Here is a 5,922-nt window from a genome sequence, read left to right as displayed (position 1 = left end):
TGCGTCCTTGACCCCTGGTATTTAGCTCTGGTAATAACTAGGAAATTGTTGAGATCCACAAACTATAAGTAAATATTCAGGTACTATATATATATATATATATATATATATATATATATATATATATATATATATATATATATATATATATATATATATATATATATATGCATGGCATCCTACTAGAAAATGCATATATACGTATCAGCTAGCATTTATCCTGGGTCCAGCCTTACCCTCACGAGTTTAACCAAGAGACTATGATTTAAACTGATGGTCAAGAAAATTGAAAGCGTGTGGATTTTTGATTTATTAATACAGGTCTTTTAATTATATACGTAATTAGACATACAATTTTATTCATAGGTCAACAAATTACAGAAATATTTACAGGGTGTTATTGGTTCACGTGCACCTTCAGAAATAAATTCCATAGCTAGGATTATTGCATACTGTGACACATCTCAAGCAACAAACACCACATTAAATACAAAATTAATCAAACGGATATTCGTTTTGAGTGAACTGAATGCCAATCGCACATGATCATTCCCTTCTGTTGTGTGGACAAAATGGCCAGAAAAGCGACATATCAAAAATATATTTCAATCACCTCGATAAAAGCAAATTTAGCCAATAAACGAATGTTTGAAAAATAAATAAATGAATAATTTTCGGATTTCCAGCTGATATACTCAATTTAATATTTTCTAATAAATAAAAACCTTTATTAATTTTGTTGTGTACAAAAGGTACGCAATGTCTTCGGCGTGAGAGGCTGCAATGAAAGTAATAAACGTGACATGTCTCTGCCTGGAGATGACAAGCTAAGTTTCTTAGTTCCGGCAGCATGTCAGATTAGAATGCGTGCACGACAGCATGAAATAGATTTCCTAGTCTAAAACTGATGCAGCCGGATGGTATGGTGCATAATAGAATTGACAGTATGGAGCTTTAAGATTTATTTGATCTTTGCAAGTGTTGCAGATAACAATCCACTTCTATTGGAAACATTGGAAAAATTGAATTGCCTATATAATGCATATTAGCGTCAGAAAATCAATGATAAACTGTCAATACGACCAAAAGATTGCATTGGTCTTGGGCATTTAAAATATTGATTTACCCAAGCGCTGAAACACATATATCTTGATTAAGAGGCGAATAACGAGGAAGTCATTTTTAAAGACTGCATTGACATTTTGCAGGAAAATTGAATAGCTGAAGGACAAGACATCACGAAACTCTAATTTTACAGTTGCACGGTTTTCTCTTGTTTCAGATCTGTATAATTTATTAGTAAGCCTTCTGAACCGAATATTATTACTTCGCACCATGCAATACAACACACGACCAAAAGACCTAATGCAAAGAAGTATTCCTATATGAAATTAATAATCATGTATGCCTAAAATATCCAGATAATTCCCCAGGTTGAGAAATTAGAGAAGGTCCTTTTTATGAAATTAATTAATGATGTAATAAAGTATCTTGAATACTGTATATTGTGATGTGTATTTCTAGAAATTGGCTAATTACTCAGGCTGAGAAATATCTTCGCAACATGGACACCCCAGTTAACGGATAATCACGAAAATATAACAAGGCAATTGAAAAATCGTATTTTCCCCTACATTATGATTTCAACATTCAATGACAGATCAGAAATACACTCGCAGATGTCAGCACATTGTTGAAATCCAATGTACTTCATGTAGAATTGGCACAGATAATTCCATTCTATAATCACGACATGTCGTAGAATCGACAAAAATACCAAACTCTATTCATTCCAGATCAAATGAAAATGTTGTTGCAATGCGCATTCATTCACAATATGACTCCAAAGGTCAGTTTAAAGTAAACCAAAACGCCAGTTTCTTTCGAAAGTTATGTCTAGCGCGCGACTAAGGTCAAATGTTTCTGGGCGGAGTTATGAGTGCATTAATAATGTTGTTGGTGTGTAATGATGAATCTGCGCTAGTTTGTTTAGTTTGGAATACATCAAACATTCAGTTACTGGGTTTCTTGCAGTGTATTTTTGTTTATATAATTAAACCTTAGGTAGAATAAGAAAAAGAACATATAACATGAAAGTTACTGCATTTGTATGGGAAAATATGGGCTCGTTTTGTCGGATGGATATACTGCACTCCCAATGTCGTGCAGTATTTCCATCTGAAAATCTCTTTCATATTTTCCCATACAAATGCAGTAACCTATAAATATAGAAGAACATGAGAATGTCATACCGTGTAGAGTTGGTATGCTCAAGTAATAACATGAGATAAATCGTTGTGTGTAAATGTTGCTATTCTTTTCCTAGAAGAAAAATTAATTTACAAGAATAAGTTACTAATTAATAAACTTACTGATTAGTAACTCAACTATTTCACAATCATTTGGTAATTAATGAACTGACGGATTAGTAATTCAACTAAGTAACAATCATTCGGTAATTAATGAACTGACTCATTAGAAATTCAACTATTTAACAATCAATCAGTAATTAATGAACTGACTGATTAGTAATTCAACTATGTAACAATCAATCGGTTATTAATGAACTGAGTGATTAGTAATTCAGTTATGTAACAATCAATCGGTAATTAATGAACTGACTGATTAGTAATTCAGCTATTGAACAATCATTCAGTAATTAATGAACTGACTGATTAGTAATTCAGCTATTTGACAATCGATCGGTAATTAATGAACTGACTGATTAGTAATTCAGCTATTTAACAATCATTCAGTAATTAATGAACTGACTGATTAGTAACTCAGCTATTTAACAATCATTCAGTAATTAATGATGCCTCTATCACTTTTTACAGCTACTTCTTGAAAGAAAGTAACAAATAAGAAAGGAATCAAACGAAAAATGATGAACACAGACTCAACCAAACCAAAGTGAGCTAAAAAAGATCTCAAAAGATGGAACACATGTACGGAATAAATAATCAGATGTGTTCAATATATTATTTAGTTATTGGAGCTGCTGTCACTAAGCATTACGCAATAGATAATTAAGAAACATTACCATGTGACTAACAATGCTAATATATATATATATATATATATATATATATATATATATATATATATATATATATATATATATATATATATATAGAAAGAAAAATAATTAGGCACTGAAAATTGCATATAATTCATCTTCATCACACACACACACACACACACACAAGAAAACAGGTAGCTGAAACAAGAACATTATATCCAAATAATGGGTTTTTCGTAATTTGCTTCATCTTTTCCAAGTGAACATTTCCATAAATGTCAAATTTATACATTGTTCTAGCTTTGTTTTTGCCTAGTTCCTGCATGTGAAATAACGGAGTCTATATCAGGGAACAAAAAGCATATTTATAAGCTCCATATTGTATTATGATGCATGCCTTGTCATTCTCATTTTAATTTTGTCCATAAGTCCCCTTTGTTTCTTGACGATGTCCAATTTAAATTTTGAGTGTATACAGGAATTATGTTCAAAGCATTTCTACGTTACTAACCAAGAAAAGTATTAGTTCAACAATATATATGACCACTCCAGTTTTCGTGTATTAGGCAGATCTAATATTCATTGCTACAGTTTTGTGTTGCTTGTATTTGAGCTCTCTCCTTGCGAGGCAGTGGCAGACACTTGGAAATCCCCTGTCACATTATTCGTTGAGTCTCTACAAACACCAAGGATAGTGTTGAAAGCTGTTCTGAAGTTCTTGTTGGTGGTGTAATACACGATCCAGTTTATCGATGGATGCAAATGTGCAAACGTAGCAACGTAAGAATGTGTCTCGTGAGAAAAGGAGTCATTGCTGTCCGCGGAAATCGCCAGGGCGTATGGTATCCAACACGTTGTAAATACGGCGTAGATAATGAAGAGGGTCTTTGCCAGCTGAGTTGTGTCGTTCCTCTGACTGGAACTTCTGATATTTTTTCGATGACTGGAAACAAATCTGTAGATGAGGAAATAACAAGCGCCGATGAGAATCATGGGTACCCAGACGAAGAGTATCGATAAAATTATTGTAAAGTTGTGCGTTGCCATACGGTCCCAAGTGCAAAAAACAGCCTTCCTGTCAAATTGGTGGCCTCCTATACCTGCAACATTTAGCACTATCACAAACACTCCTAATATGTAAAAACTTATACACAGACAGACACAGCTTCGTTTCGTAAACAATTTCGAGTACCAGTGTTGGTGACAAATGTAAATGTACCGATTGAAGCTCACAGTACCGATCGACATCAAGGATCCAATGCAAAATATGGTACAAAGGCTTGCGATCGTTTGGCAAAGTCCTGGTAAGGAGTTAAAGAATGTTTCCCCTTCTAATTTGGCTGCAAAGCAATGAATATAATTGCATGAAAATATTAAAAGTATGCATTTGTGATTAATCGCTACATTTATTTCAGAAATTCTCTACTTTTATTTTAGCATGCCCCCTACCTCCCTTTCCCACACGTAATAATATATATTATTTCCATGAGCAACATTTTATACCATTCTATCCCATGACACTTTGGTTTAAATTACGTTTAAATTACGTTGTCTCTTTCTATGTCAATATTGCTTCATATGATATAATCTATCTGCCAGATTAACGACCGTTACATCCGGTAGGATAGCTCTAATGGTAGGGAGCCCGTTTAGATTTATGGAGATTCCGGTCCGGCCGTGAAATCTGAAATTACCCCTTTGTGAGTTATCTTCATGAAAATTAAGTACCGAAATTGCCTTTTTTAGTACTAAAGGTTTCATTGCTACTTTTCAACGACCCTGTGTAAACATTTCTTCTTGTAATTCAGATTCGTTAAAAGAAACTCTTAAATGCATCGAAAATTTCGTTGTTACAGATATTGTATTATATATATGTGCTCTAAAATCTCCTGATATCTTACTGTTTTCCCATGTTCCAAAATCCTTATATGGTGTTCTAATGAACAATAATGAGCAAGCATTCCGAGTCTACATAGATTTGTGATGAGCAGGCGTTCCGAGTCTACATATATTTGAGATGTTTATTCTAATGGAGGACAAGGGACCCAATTAGTTTTTTTTTTTAAAGTTTCTTTGAATTTAAGACATAAGTAACATCTCAGCTAGTTGTTTAAGGTACTCACCCACAATGTTCAGGGGATCGGCTATGGCTGTCACAAACATATCAGAGATGGCTAGGTTGACGATGAAAATTGACTCAGTATTCTTTAGTTTTTTATACGTAGCCACCGCCATGATGATTAAAATGTTGCCAAAAGTCCCAGCCATAGATGCTATGGAAATGACGATGATGGTTGGAATAGCTATGTGTGGTTTCTCTTGGAGAAATTCGAGTCTACCAAATACACCATCATCGACCGAACCAGAGAAAGACACCGAGCTATTATCAGACAGTAAGTTGGTTTCAATCATTAATGAACTCATTCTGGAGGCTTTTTTTTCTGTTTAAGAACTCTTCCAATAAATCTTTCTTAAAATTAAGATTACTATATAAAATTATGTGTAAAATATTCGGTCATTTCTCAAAAAATACCCGCAACCAACGTGTCATTAGTCGGAATGAAAACACTTTCCTTAAAATGCGTTGATATAGCCGTGTATATCCAGTTATCTAAGACAAATACATGTTTCCCATGACTATCTAATCAGAGAGATCTTCATTTCGATACTACAATAACATCCTTATCCTCCTGGTCAATAAAGCCCATCCCTATCCGCAAATAATTATATGTATTCTATAAGTGGTTGACCACTTTAATTCATGCCAGTAGTTCATATTTCTGTCAGTATGTGAGAACTTTCAAGTATTTGCGGAAGATAGGAAGACTCATCAATAAGTATTGACATCAGGTTGGTTATTCCTTATTCCTTATTTCCGATTGAACAAGGAGTAAGTAACC

The 5,922-nt window shown here is 33.7% G+C and overlaps 1 long non-coding RNA gene across 1 annotated transcript; it reads right to left on the bottom strand.

Annotated features, from left to right (window-relative positions):
• Positions 1-292: 292 nt before the first annotated feature.
• On the bottom strand, positions 293-5,701 carry LOC149792575 (uncharacterized). The gene is made up of 2 exons (XR_016423584.1): positions 5,146-5,701; positions 293-4,362 (listed from the first exon to the last, which is right to left on the bottom strand). It is a non-coding gene; the product is annotated as an uncharacterized LOC149792575 (long non-coding RNA).
• Positions 5,702-5,922: the final 221 nt, after the last annotated feature.

This window comes from Sinohyriopsis cumingii, chromosome 9 (assembly GCF_028554795.1).
Source record: "Sinohyriopsis cumingii isolate HCF-2022 chromosome 9, ASM2855479v2, whole genome shotgun sequence".
NCBI classification, from domain to species: Eukaryota; Metazoa; Mollusca; class Bivalvia; order Unionida; family Unionidae; genus Sinohyriopsis; species Sinohyriopsis cumingii.
Note: the sequence above shows the minus strand (reverse complement) of the source record. Positions and strands in the feature narration are given on the sequence as shown.